Raw genomic sequence first — 15,306 nt, 5'->3', positions numbered from 1 at the left:
AAAATGCTAGTTGGCTGTTATCTTTATTGATTATCTAACGAAGTTCATATTTAATTTATTTTAATTTTATTTTTAATATTTTAAATAAATTTAATTATACTTTTTGGTCAATTTTTTTTATATTACCTGTGTAATCCTCATCATTATATTTATTCATTATCATCCTATTTTCTCTTAGCATCACTAGTTATCTTTATCTCTATAACACCTAAATTAATGAACCCATGATGTCTAAATTATAATCGTCTATTAGCTAAAATATTATGATGACTTTTAATCTGGAACCCTTAATTTATCATAATTTATCATATCAATAATATTAATGATATATAAGTAGGAATTTATGAACCATTTTTTATGTATGTATAAATTTAAGAACACCAAAGAGTACGAGTGGAATAACAAAAATAATTTTGAAAAAGAGTTTTGGATTCAATTAATACAAATTATACGATACATATAAGTATGTATACAAGACTCTAAAAAAATTTTCAAATATATTATAAATACACAAAAATTTGTGTCTTTCAAACTATAAATATACCCAATGAACATAAGTAATGAGAGGAGACTATTAAATTAGACTAGTCACTCTTTTTAGTCACTCTAAAAGAGTAGGAATTCGCCAGATCAATTTAGTTGTAACAAAAATACATCGAGATCTAAAAAAGGGAATGAAAAACATCAATATTTTGCATCCATATTGTTAGAAGATAATTATGAGGACTAGCATTTTCAAATGAAAACATTTCTACGAGTACAAGATTTATGGGATGTTGTCCACGAAGGGTTCATCATGTTAAAGAATTAAGCAACACTTTCTACTGCAAAAAAAGAAAAAAATGAAGGAAGAGAAATAAAGAAATTATATTGCTTTATGTTTCCTCCAACAAGACGTAACGAAGACAATCTTCTCAAAAATAAGAGGAATATTATCAACTTAGGAAGTGTGGAAAAACTTGGAGTAAGAGTTCAGAGACGACACAAAAGTATGCACATTCCTCCTCCAATCGTTAAGAAAGCAATATGCAAATATAAAAATGAAAGATTTTGAGAAAATAAAAAGTTATTATACAAGATTAAAGAGTTTACTAACTGAAATGAAAGCTTATGGAGAGGACTTACTCGATAAAAAGATAGTTGAAACAGTACTCATTAGTTTGTCTTCCAAATTCGATCCTAAAATGTCTACAATTGAGAAAATGAAGGATTTATCAATGCTAATATTAATAGAGTTAATAAGCTCACTACACGCTTTTGAACAAAGACTTGCAAATCGAGATGATGAAGATTCAATAGAAAATGCATTTCAGTCTAAGCTTAATATAAAATCTCAGAATCTAAATAAAAAAAGAAGAGAAAAAAGATAAGCAAATTCCAGAAGTTCAGACACTTCTAGAAAAATGGAATATAAAACTAAAGATAGAAAATAATACTCTCTTTGTGGCATATACAAGAAAACCAACCACCTAGAGAAGGATTGTTGGCATCATAGGAAGCCACAGTGCCGCAATTGTAAAAGATTTGGGCATATGGAGAAAGACTATAGGATGAAGATCAATCATCGTGCAAACTTCTTTGAAGAAAAGAAGGGAGAAAAGTGCCTATTCTATGCATCATCACAAGAAGAGTGCAAGAAAAAAGGTGACATATAGTATCTCAATAGTGGTTACAGTAATCACAAGATAGGTGATTGATGAGCGGATAATTTATACGCTTTTTGGCATTGTTTTTAGGTAGTTTTTAGTAAGTTTAAGCTACTTTTAGGGATGTTTTCATTAGTTTTTATGTTAAATTCACATTTCTGGACTTTACTATGAGTTTGTGTGTTTTTCTGTGATTTCAGGTAAATTCTGGCTGAAATTGAGGGACTTGAGCAAAACTCTGAAAAAGGCTGACAAAAGGACTACTGATGCTATTGGAATCTGACCTCCCTGCACTCGAAATGAATTTTCTGGAGCTACAGAACTTCAAATGGCGCGCTCTCAACGGCGTTGGAAAGTAGACATCCAGGGCTTACCAGCAATATATAATACTCCATACTTTATTCGGAATTTGACGACGTAACTTGGCATTGAACGCCAAGTACATGCTGCTGTCTGGAGTTAAACGCCAGAAAAACGTCATGATCCGGAGTTGAACGCCCAAAACACGTCATAACTTGGAGTTCAACTCCAAGAAAAGCCTCAGCTCATGGATAGATCAAGCTCAGCCCAAGCATACACCAAGTGGGCCCTGGAAGTGGATTTATGCATCAATTACTTACTCATGTAAACCCTAGGAGCTAGTTTATTATAAATAGAACATTTAACTATTGTATTAGATGTCTTTCGACCACGTTTCATCTTTGGTCTCAGTTTTGTATTATTCTTCATCTTAGGAGGCCATTGAGCACGTTTTAGGGGGCTGGCCATTCGGCCATGCCTGACCCTTTTACTTATGTATTTTCAACAGTGGAGTTTCTACACACCATAGATTAAGGGTGTGGAGCTCTGCTGTACCTCAAGTTTCAATACAATCACTATTACTTTTTATTCAATTCTCTTCTATTCTTATTCCAAGATATACGTTATACTTAACTTGGATGAATGTGATGATCCGTGACACTCATCATCATTCTCACCTATGAACGCGCGTGACTGACAACCACTTCCGTTCTACCTTAGGCCGGGCGCATATCTCTTAGATTCCCCAACAGAATCTTCGTGGTATAAGCTAGATAGATGACGGCATTCATGAGGATCCGGAAGGTCTAAACCTTGTCTGTGGTATTCCAAGTAGGATTCTGGGATTGAATGACTGTGACGAGCTTCAAACTCCTGAAGGCTGGCGTGATGACAAGCGCAAAAGAATCAAGGGATTCTATTCCAACCTGATTGAGAACCGACAGATGATTAGCCGTGCTGTGACAGAGCATAGGAACGTTTTCACTGAGAGGATGGGATGTAGCCATTGACAACGGTGATGCCCTACATACAGCTTGCCATGGAAAAGAGTAGGAAGGATTGGATGAATGTAATAGGAAAGTAGAGATTCAAGAGGAGCACAGCATCTCCATACACTTATCTGAAATTCCCACTATTAATTTACATAAGTATTTCTATCCCTTTTATTTTCTTTTATTAATTAATTATTCGAAAACCCATAAACCATTTTAATCTGCCTAACTGAGATTTACAAGGTAACCATAACTTGCTTCATACCAACAATCTCTGTGGGATCGACCCTTACTCACGTAAGGTATTACTTGGATGACCCAGTACACTTGCTGGTTAAGTTGAACGGAGTTGTGAACTATGGTATTGGCATCATGTTTTTGGCGCCATTACCAGGGAATGAAAAACAATGAATTTTGCAAAATGGAATAACAATTGAATCACAATTTCGTCCACCAAGTTTTTGGCGCCGTTGCCGGGGATTGTTCGAGTATGGACAACTGACGGTTCATCTTGTTGCTCAGATTAGGTAATTTTCTTTTCAAAAAAGTTTTCAAAATTTTTCTTTTTCGTTTTTCAAAAAAAAATATTTTCGAAAAAAATCAATAAAAATCCAAAAAAATTAGAAAATCATAAAAATAAAAAATATTTTATGTTTCTTCTTTGTGTCTTGAGTCAATTTTTAAGTTTGGTGTCAATTGCATGCTTTAAAATTTTTCTTGCATTTTTTCGAAAATCTCATGCATTCATAATGTTCTTCATGATCTTCAAGTTGTTCTTGACAAGTCTTCTTGTTTGATCTTGATGATTTCTTGTTTTGTGTTGTTTGTTGTTTTTCATATGCATTTTGCGTTTGTTAGAGTCCATGCATTAAAGATTTCTAAGTTTGGTGTCTTGCATGTTTTCTTTGCATCAAAAACTTTTCAAAATTATGTTCTTGATGTTCATCATGATCTTCAAAGTGTTCTTGGTGTTCATCTTGACATTCATAGTGTTCTTGCATGCATCTTGTGTCTTGATCCAAAATTTTCATGTTTTGGGTTATTTTTGTGTTTTTCATTAAAAATTCAAAAATAAAAAAAATATCTTTTCCTTATTTCCCTCCAAATTTTCGAAAATTTTAGTTGACTTAGTCAAAAAAAAAATTTCAAAATTAGTTGTTTCTTACAAGTCAAGTCAAATTTTCAAATTTTAAAAATCTTATCTTTTTCAAAAAAAACATATATTTTCCAATTTTTCCTCTTTTTCGAAAATTTCAAAAAAATCTTTTTCAAAATATTTTCAAAATCTTTTTCTTATCTTTATATCATATTTTCGAAAATTCACTAATAATTAATGTGATTGATTCAAAAATTTGAAGTTTGTTACTTTCTTGTTAAGAAAGGTTCAATCTTTAAGTTCTAGAATCTTATCGTGTAGTTTCTTGTTAGTGAAGTAAGTAATTTTAAATTTTAAAAATTAAATCTTTTTATCTTTTATCTTATCTTTTTCAAAAATTTTATCTTTTTCAAAATTTGATTTTAAAATATCTTATCTAACTTTCTATCTTCTTATCTTTTTAAAATTTAATTTTAAAATCTTTTTCAACTAACTCTTTGACTTTTTGTTTGTTTCTTATCTTTTTCAAAACCACCTAACTACTTTTCCCTCTCTAATTTTCGAAAATATCTCACCCCTTTTTCAAAAATTCTTTTTAATAAACTAATTGTTTCATGTTTTAATTTTAATCCTATCTTATCTTTAATTTTCGAAAATTACTAACTCTTTTTCAAAAATATTTTCGAAAATTTCTCTTCTCTTCTCTTATTCTATTTAATTAATTAATTACTAACACTTCTCTTCACCTCTCTTCATCTAAGAATCCAAACTTCTTATATCCCTTGTATTTGGATTCTCCCCCCTTTCTCTGTCTACTAACAGAAAGGAATCTCTATACTGTGACATAGAGGATTCCTCTTTCTTTTCTTGTTTTCTTCTCTTTCATATGAGCAGGAACAGGAAAAAAGGCACTCTTGTTGAAATTGATCCAGAACCTGAAAGGACTCTGAAGAGAAAATTAAGAGAAGCTAAATTACAACAATCCAGAAATAGCCTTTCAGAAACTTTCGAACAAGAGAAGGAGACGGCAGCCGAAAATAATAATAATAATGCAAGGAGAACGCTTGGTGACTTCACAAAGCCAACGTCCAAGTTTGATGGAAGAAGCATCTCCATTCCTGCCATTAGAGCCAATAACTTTGAGCTGAAACCTCAGCTAGTTGCCTTAATGCAACAAAACTGCAAGTTTTATGGACTTCCATCTGAAGATCCTTATCAGTTTTTCATTGAGTTCTTGCAGATCTGTGAGACTGTAAAGACGAATGGAGTTGATCCTGAAGTCTACAGACTCATACTCTTCCCTTTTGCTGTAAGAGACAGAGCTAGAATATGGTTGGATTCACAACCTAAGGATAGCCTGGACTCCTGGGATAAGCTGGTCACTACCTTCTTAGATAAATTCTTTCCTCCTCAAAAGCTGAGCAAGCTGAGAGTGGATGTTCAAACCTTCAAACAAAAAGATGGTGAATCCCTCTATGAAGCTTGGGAAAGATACAAGCAGCTGACCAAAAGATGTCCATCTGACATGTTTTCAGAATGGACCCTATTAGATATATTCTATTATGGTCTCTCTGAATTTTCGAAAATGTCATTGGACCATTCTGCAGGTGGATCTATTCACCTGAAGAAAACGCCTGAAGAGGCTCAAGAACTCATTGACACGGTTGCAAACAACCAGTTTATGTACACCTCTGAGAGAAATTCCATGAATAATGGGATACCTCAGAAGAAAGGAGTTCTTGAAATAGATGCTCTGAATGCCATATTGGCTCAAAACAAAGTGTTGACTCAACAGGTCAACATGATCTCTTAAAATCTGAATGGATGGCAACATGTATCCAACAGTACTAGAGAGGCAGCTTCTGAAGAAGCTTATGATCCTGAGAACCCTGCCATGGCAGAGGTTAATTACATGGGTGAACCATATGGAAACACCTATAACCCATCATGGAGAAATCATCCAAATTTCTCCTGGAAGGATCAACAAAAGCCTCAACAAGGCTTTAACAATGGTGGACGCAATAGGCTGAGCAATAGCAAGCCATATCCATCATCTTCTCAGCAATAGACAGAGAATTCTAAACAAAACACTTCTAATTTAGCCAATATAGTCTCTGATCTGTCAAAAGCCACTTTCAGTTTCATGAGTGAAACAAGATCCTTCATCAGAAATCTGGAGGCACAAGTGGGCCAGCTGAGTAAGAAAGTTATTGAAACTCCTCCCAGTATTCTCCCAAGCAATACAGAAGAGAATCCAAAAGGAGAGTGCAAAGCCATTGACATAGTCAATATGGCCGAATGCACAAGGGAGGAAGAGGACGAAAATCCTAGTGAGGAAGACCTCCTGGGACGTCCCTCAAGCAAGAAGGAGTTTCCTATTAAGGATCCAAAGGAATCTGAGGCTCATATAGAGACCATAGAGATTCCATTAAATCTCCTTCTGCCATTCATGAGCTCTGAAGACTATTCATCCTCTGAAGAGGATGAAGATGTGACTGGAGAGCAAATTGCTCAATACTTAGGAGCTATCATGAAGCTGAATGCCAAGTTGTTTGGTAATGAGACTTGGGAAAGTGAACCTCCCTTGCTCATTAGTGAACTAGATACTTGGATTCAGAAAATTCTACCTCAAAAGAAACAAGATCCTGGCAAGTTCTTAATACCTTGTACCATAGGCACCATGAGCTTTGAAAAAGCTCTATGTGATCTGGGGTCAGGGATAAATCTTATGCCACTCTCTATAATGGAGAAGCTGGGGATCATTGAGGTACAACCTGCCTTGTTCTCATTACAATTGGCAGACAAGTCCTTGAGACAAGCTTATGGAATAGTAGAGGACGTGTTAGTAAAGGTTGAAGGCCTTTATATCCCTGCTGATTTCATAATCTTAGACACTAGGAAGGAAGAGGATGATTGCATCATCCTTGGAAGACCTTTCCTAGCCACAGCAGAAGCTGTGATAGATGTCAACAGAGGTGAGTTAGTCCTTCAATTGAATGGGGACTACCTTGTGTTTAAGGCACGTGGCCATCCCTCTGTGATAAAAGAGAGTAAGCATGAAGAGCTTCTCTCAGTTCAGAGTCAAGAAGAGCCCACACAGTCAAACTCTAAGTTTGGTGTTGTGAGGACACAACCAAACTCTAAGTTTGGTGTTAAGACCCCATATCCAAACTCTAAGTTTGGTGTTGGGACTATACAACATTGACCTGATCACCTTTTGGCTCCATGAGAGCCACTGTCAAGCTATTGACATTAAAGAAGCGCTTGTTGGGAGGCAACCCAATTTTAATTATCTAATTTTTATTTTGTTGTTATTTTGTGTTTTATTAGGTACATGATCATGAGGAGTCACGAAAAAATCAAAAAAATTAAAAACAGAGTCAAAAACAGAAGAAAAAAATTTTCACCCTGGAGGATGCACAGGCTGGCGTTCAACGCTAGTAAGGTGCATCTGGCCGGCGTTCAACGCCAGAACAGAGCACCATTCTGGCGCTGAACGCCAGAAACAAGCAACATTCTGGCGCTGAACGCCAGGAATGTGCCCAGAGAGGAAAACCTGGCGCTGAACGCCAGTAACAAGCATGAAACTGGCGTTCAACGCCAAAAACATGCTTTACATGGGCGTTGAATGCCCAGAATGTGCACCAATGGGCGTTTAAACGCCATAATGGTGTGCAAAGGCATTTTACATGCCTATTTGGTGCAGGGATGGAATTCCTTGACACCTCAGGATCTGTGGACCTCACAGGATCCCCACCTACCTCGCCCTCTCTCTTTCCATTCATGGTCATCCCTTTTGTTTTTCATTCACCACCTACATCTATCCACTCTTCCCCATACACCCCACCTACCTTTACAATTCAACTTCTCTTTCCCACCCAATCCCACCTATATAGCCGAATCCATCTCCCCTCACTCACCTCCATTTTCTTCTTCTTCTTCTTCCTCTCTTCTTTCTTCTCTTGCTCGAGGGCGAGCAATATTTTAAGTTTGTGTGGTAAAAGCATAGCTTTTTTGCTTTTCCATTACCATTAATGGCACCTAAGGCCAGAGAAACCTCAAAGGGAAGACAAAAGCTTCCACCTCTGAGTCTTGGGAGATGGAAAGACTCATATAAAGCCGTCATAGCTCAGTGGTAGAACATGTGGCTGCAAATCAAGAGATCCCTGAGATACCTCAGGGGATAAGTTATCCTCCACACAAATATTGGAAGCAACTAAGGGTAGAAACACCAAAATTACTAGGAATCATTCAACAGAAGCAAGGAAGGGACATAGAAGAGCTTAAGGACATTGTTGGTCCTTCAAGAAGAAGACGCCACTAAAGGTGGATTCATTCCTTGTTCTTTATTTTTTTCTGTTTTCGGTTTTTAATGTTGTGTTTATCTATGTTTTGTGTCTCTACTTCATGATCATTAGTATGTAACCATGCCTTAAAGCTATGAATAAAATCCATTAATTCCTTCACCTCTCTTAAATGAAAAATGTTTTAATTCAAAAGAACAAGAAGTACATAAATTTCGAATTTGTCATTGAATTTAATTTAATTATATTGATGTGGTGACAATACTTTTTGTTTTCTGAATGAATGATTGAACAGTGCATATGTCTTTTGATATTGTTGTTTATGAGTGTTAAAATTGTTGGCTCTTGAAAGAATGATGAACAAAGAGAAATGTTATTGATGATCTGAAAAATCATGAAATTGATTCTTGAAGCAAGAAAAAGCAGTGAAAAAGAAAGCTTGCGAAAAAAAAGAAGAAGAAAATGGCGAAAAAATAGAAAAAAAAAAGAAAAAGCAAGCAGAAAAAGCCAATAGCCCTTAAAACCAAAAGGCAAGGGTAAAAAGGATCCAAGGCTTTGAGCATTAATGGATAGGAGGGCCCAAGGAAATTAAATCCAGGCCTAAGCGGCTAAATCAAGCTGTCCCTAACCATGTGCTTGTGTCATGAAGGTCCAAGTGAAAAGCTTGAGACTGAGTGGTTAAAGTCGTGATCCAAAGCAAAAAGAGTGTGCTTAAGAGCTCTGGACACCTCTAACTGGGGACTCTAGCAAAGCTGAGTCACAATCTGAAAAGGTTCACCCAGTTATGTGTCTGTGGCATTTATGTATCCGGTGGTAATACTGGAAAACAAAGTGCTTAGGGCCACGGCCAAGACTCATAAGTAGCTGTGTTCAAGAATCAACATGCTTAACTAGGAAAGTCAATAACACTATCCAAAATTCTAAGTTCCCAGAGACGCCAATCACTCTAAACTACAAAGGAAAAAGTGAGATGCCAAAACTGTTCAGAAGCAAAAAGCTACAAGTCCCGCTCATCTAATTATAATTAATATTCATTGATATTTTGAAATTTATAGTATATTCTCTTCTTTTTATCCTAATTGATTTTCAGTTGCTTGGGGACAAGCAACAATTTAAGTTTGGTGTTGTGATGAGCGGATAATTTATACGCTTTTTGGCATTGTTTTTAGGTAGTTTTTAGTAAGTTTAAGCTACTTTTAGGGATGTTTTCATTAGTTTTTATGTTAAATTCACATTTCTGGACTTTACTATGAGTTTGTGTTTTTTTCTGTGATTTTAGGTAAATTCTGGCTGAAATTGAGGGACTTGAGCAAAACTCTGAAAAAGGCTGACAAAAGGACTGTTGATGCTGTTGGAATCTGACCTCCCTGCACTCGAAATAGATTTTCTGGAGCTACAGAACTCCAAATGGCGCGCTCTCAACGGCGTTGGAAAGTAGACATCCAGGGCTTTCCAGCAATATATAATAGTTCATACTTTATTCGGAAGTTGACGACGTAACTTGGCGTTGAACGCCAAGTATATGCTGCTGTCTGGAGTTAAACGCCAGAAAAACGTCATGATCCGGAGTTGAACGCCCAAAACACGTCATAACTTGGAGTTCAACTCCAAGAAAAGTCTCAGCTCGTGGATAGATCAAGCTCAGCCCAAGCATACACCAAGTGGGCCCCGGAAGTGGATTTATGCATCAATTACTTACTCATGTAAATCCTAGGAACTAGTTTATTATAAATAGAACATTTAACTATTGTATTAGATGTCTTTCGACCACGTTTCATCTTTGGTCTCAGTTTTGTATTATTCTTCATCTTAGGAGGCCATTGAGCACGTTTTAGGGGGCTGGCCATTCGGCCATGCCTGACCCTTTTACTTATGTATTTTCAACAGTGGAGTTTCTACACACCATAGATTAAGGGTGTGGAGCTCTGCTGTACCTCAAGTTTCAATACAATCACTATTACTTTTTATTCAATTCTCTTCTATTCTTATTCCAAGATATACGTTATACTTAACTTGGATGAATGTGATGATCCGTGACACTCATCATCATTCTCACCTATGAACGCGCGTGACTGACAACCACTTCCGTTCTACCTTAGGCCGGGCGCATATCTCTTAGATTTCCCAACAGAATCTTCGTGGTATAAGCTAGATAGATGGCGGCATTCATGAGGATCCGGAAGGTCTAAACCTTGTCTGTGGTATTCCAAGTAGGATTCTGGGATTGAATGACTGTGACGAGCTTCAAACTCCTGAAGGCTGGGCATGATGACAAGCGCAAAAGAATCAAGGGATTCTATTCCAACCTGATTGAGAACCGACAGATGATTAGCCGTGCTGTGACAGAGCATAGGAACGTTTTCACTGAGAGGATGGGATGTAGCCATTGACAACGGTGATGCCCTACATACAGCTTGCCATGGAAAAGAGTAGGAAGGATTGGATGAATGTAATAGGAAAGTAGAGATTCAAGAGGAGCACAGCATCTCCATACACTTATCTGAAATTCCCACTATTAATTTACATAAGTATTTCTATTCCTTTTATTTTCTTTTATTAATTAATTATTCGAAAACCCATAAACCATTTTAATCTGTGATGAGCGGATAATCTGTATACTTTTTGGCATTGTTTTTAGTATGTTTTTGGTATGATATAGTTAGTTTTTAGTATATTTTTATTAGTTTTTAGTTAAAATTCACTTTTCTGGACTTTACTATGAGTTTGTGTGTTTTTCTGTGATTTCAGGTATTTTCTGGCTGAAATTGAGGGACCTGAGCAAAAATCTGATTCAGAGACTGAAAAGGACTGCAGATGCCGTTGGATTCTGACCTCCCTGCACTCGAAGTAGATTTTCTGGAGCTACAGAAGCCCAATTGGCGCGCTCTCAACGGCTTTGGAAAGTAGACATCCTGGGCTTTCCAGCAATATATGATAGTCCATACTTTGCCCAAGATTTGATGGCCCAAACCGGCGTACAAAGTCACCCTCAGAAATCCCAGCGTTAAACGCCGGAACTGGCACCCAAATGGGAGTTAAACGCCCAAACTGGCATAAAAGCTGGCGTTTAACTCCAAGAAGAGTCTCTGCACGAAAATGCTTCATTGCTCAGCCCAAGCACACACCAAGTGGGCCCGGAAGTGGATTTTTATGTCATTTACTCATTTCTGTACACCTTAGGCTACTAGTTTTCTATAAGTAGGACCGTTTACTATTGTATTAAGGGACTTTGGTAGCTATCTTCATTTTTATGCTATCTTAGATCATTGGGAGGCTGGCCATTCGGCCATGCCTAGACCTCATGCTTATGTATTTTCAACGGTGGAGCTTCTACACACCATAGATTAAGGTGTGGAGCTCTGCTGTACCTCGAGTATTAATGCAATTACTATTGTTCTTCCATTCAATTCCGCTTGTTCTTTATCCAAGATATCACTTGTTCTTCAACTTGATGAATGTGATGATCCGTGACACTCATCATCATTCTCACCCATGAACAAGGTGACTGACAACCACTCTTGTTCTACAAGCGACCAAGGCTCTAGTGAATATCTCTTGGATTCTTTAACCGGAATCTTCGTGGTATAGGCGAGAACTGATGGCGGCATTCAAGAGAATCCGGAAGGTCTAACCTTGTCTGTGGTATTCTGAGTAGGATTCAATGACTGAATGACTGTGACGTGCTTCAAACTCCTGAGGGCGGGGCGTTAGTGACAGACGCAAAAGAATCACTGGATTCTATTCTGGCCTGATTGAGAACCGACAGATGAATTCCGCTATGCTGTGACAGAGCATATGCAATCGCTTTCACTGAGAGGATGGGAGGTAGCCACTGACAACGGTGAAACCCTTGCTTAAGCTTGCCATGGAAAGGAGTAAGAAGGATTGGATGAAGACAGTAGGAAAGCAGAGAGACGGAAGGGAAGGCATCTTCATGCGCTTATCTGAAGTTCCTACCAATGAATTACATAAGTATCTCTATCTTTACCTTTGTGTTATTTTCGTTCATCACCATTACCATTTGAGTTTGCCTGACTAAGATTTATGAGATGACCATAGCTTGCTTCAATACTAACAATCTCCGTGGGATCGACCCTTACTCGCGTAAGGTTTATTACTTGGACGACCCAGTGCACTTGCTGGTTAGTTGTGCGAAGTTGTGTAATGCCATGGTATTGAACACCAAGTTTTTGGGGTTCATGACCGGGGATTATGAGAGTTGTGAAAAAGTATTGTTCACAATTTCGCGCACCAAGTTTTTGGCGCCGTTGCCGGGGATTGTTCATGTTTTGAGCAAGCTTTTGGTAACATCAGTGCCAAGATCCGGCAACAACACTAAATTTTTGGCGTTATTGCCAGGGATTGTTCAGTTTGGACAACTGAAGGTTCATCTTGTTGCTTAGATTAGGTATTTATTTTTTTTTTTCGAAATTCTTGAAGATGAATTCTAGAGTTTCATGATGATTTGTTGAAATCTGGCTGGCTGAGAAGCCATGTCTAATCTCATTGGACCGAGGTTTCAACTTATCACCACAGGAGCTTGTTGATTTCTATCAATCTTGCTCTTGGACCAGTGATCTGCTAAGGCTTGGCTGGCCTTTGGCCATGTCTAGTGTTTTGGACCGAAGCTTTCTTTGGAAGCTTGGCTGGCTGTGAAGCCATGTCTAATTCCTGGACCGGAGTCTTAGACTAGCATTGCACTGATTCCTGGAATTCTCATTAAGAATTTTGATACCTTTTTCCACTTAATTTTCGAAAAAAAAACACAAAAAAATCAAAAAAATCATAAAATCCAAAATAATTCTTGTTTGAGTCTAGTGTCTCATGTTAAGTTTGGTGTCAATTGCATGTTTCTGTTCTTATTGCATTCATGCATGTGTCTTAAGAATCTTCAAGTAATTCTTGATGATTTTCGTGCTCTGATCTTTGAATTCTATTGACATGAGTGTCTCATTTGCATTTTCATTTTGTTAGTGTCAGTAGTATACAAACTGCTAAGTTTGGTGTCTTGCATGCATTGTTATTTGATTCTTGTTGCATTTTGATTTTTCCTTATTATTAAAAATCCAAAAATATTTTTAATTTGTGTCTTTTCAAGTCAATAATACAGAGAAGTGAAGATTCAGAACATACAGCAGAGGAATTGCACAGAAAAAGCTGGGCGTTCAAAACGCCCAGTAAAGAAGGACAGACTGGCGTTTAAACGCCAGCCAGGGTACCTGGTTGGGCGTTTAACGCCCAAAAGGGTAGCATTTTGGGCGTTAAACGCCAGAATGGATACCATTCTGGGCGTTTAATGCCAGGATGGCTAGAGGGGAAGATTTTGTTTTCAAATCAAATTTTTTCTAAGTTTTCAAAATCTTTTCAAAATCAAATCTTTTTCAAATCAATTTTCCAATCAAATCTTCTTCAAAACCAATTTCTTTCCATTTTTTTTAGATACTTACTATCAATTAATGATTTGATTCAACATTTCAAGTATGTTACCTTTTCTGTTGAGAAAGGTTTAATGTTTGAATCATATCTTTTCTTGTTAGTCAAGTTTTTAATTTTCAAATCAAATCTTTTTAAAATGTTTTTCAAATCATATCTTCTCAATCACATCTTTTTAAAACTAATCATATCTTCTTAACCACATCTTTTTCAAAATAGTTTTCAATCAAATCTTTTTGATTTCTAATTTCAAAATTTTTTCAAAAATCAATTGATTTCTTTTCCCTTTTCATTTTCGAAAATTAAGTAATGTTTTTCAAAAATGTTTTCAAATTTCCTACTTAATTTTCGAAAATCACTTCCCTCCTTCTCACATCCTTCTATTTATGAACTAACACTATCCCTTAATGCAAAATTCGAACTCCATCTCCTTTGATAAGTTCGAATTTTCTACTTCTGTCTTCTACTCTTCTTTTCCTCTGACACCTAAAGGAATCTCTATACTGTGACATAAAGGATTCCACATTTTCTTGTTCTCTTCTCTTTCTTATGAGCAGGAGCAAAGACAAAGGCATTCCTGTTGAGGCTGATCCTGAACCTGAAAGGACCTTGAAGAGAAAGCTCAGAGAAGCCAAAGCACAACTCTCTTTAGAGCACCTGAACGAATTCTTCAAAAAAGAAGAACTCATGGCAGCCGAAAACAACAACAATGCCAACAATGCAAGGAAGGTGCTGGGTGACTTTACTGCACCTACTCCCGACTTCTATGGGAGAAGCATCTCTATCCCTGCCATTGGAGCAAACAACTTTGAGCTTAAGCCTCAATTAGTTTCTCTAATGCAACAGAATTGCAAGTTCCATGGACTTCCATTGGAAGATCCTCATCAGTTTTTAGCTGAGTTCTTGCAAATCTGTGAGACAGTCAAGACTAATGGGGTTGACCCTGAGGTCTACAGACTGATGCTATTCCCTTTTGCTGTAAGAGACAGAGCTAGAACATGGTTGGACTCTCAACCTAAAGAAAGCCTGGACTCTTGGGAAAAGCTAGTCAATGCCTTCTTGGCAAAGTTCTTTCCACCTCAAAAATTGAGTAAGCTTAGAGTGGAAGTCCAAACCTTCAGACAGAAGGAAGGTGAATCCCTCTATGAAGCCTGGGAAAGATACAAACAATTGATCAGAAAGTGTCCCTCTAACATGCTTTCTGAATGGAGCATCATAGGTATTTTCTATGATGGTCTCTCTGAACTGTCCAAGATGTCTTTGGATAGCTCTTCTGGAGGATCTCTTCATCTGAAGAAGACGCCTGCAGAGGCTCAGGAACTGATTGAAATGGTTGCAAATAACCAATTCATGTACACTTCTGAAAGAAATCCTGTGAACAATGGGACTAGTCAGAAGAAAGGAGTTCTTGAAATTGACACTCTGAATGCCATTTTGGCTCAGAACAAAATATTGACTCAACAAGTCAATATGATTTCTCAAAGTCTGTCTGGAATGAAAAATGCACCAAGCAGTACTAAGGAAGCTTCATCTGA

General features: G+C 37.1%; 1 non-coding gene across 1 annotated transcript; it reads right to left on the bottom strand.

Moving 5' to 3' along the window:
- Window positions 1–14,863: 14,863 nt before the first annotated feature.
- Window positions 14,864–14,971, bottom strand: LOC112704313 (small nucleolar RNA R71). Its single transcript, XR_003154945.1, has one exon. It is a non-coding gene; the product is annotated as a small nucleolar RNA R71 (small nucleolar RNA).
- Between the last annotated feature and the right edge of the window lie 335 nt (window positions 14,972–15,306).

Source organism: Arachis hypogaea, chromosome 7 (assembly GCF_003086295.3).
Source record: "Arachis hypogaea cultivar Tifrunner chromosome 7, arahy.Tifrunner.gnm2.J5K5, whole genome shotgun sequence".
In the NCBI taxonomy this organism is placed as follows: domain Eukaryota; kingdom Viridiplantae; phylum Streptophyta; class Magnoliopsida; order Fabales; family Fabaceae; genus Arachis; species Arachis hypogaea.
The sequence above is the reverse complement of the archived record's forward strand: the minus strand, read 5'-3'. Positions and strand labels throughout refer to the sequence as shown.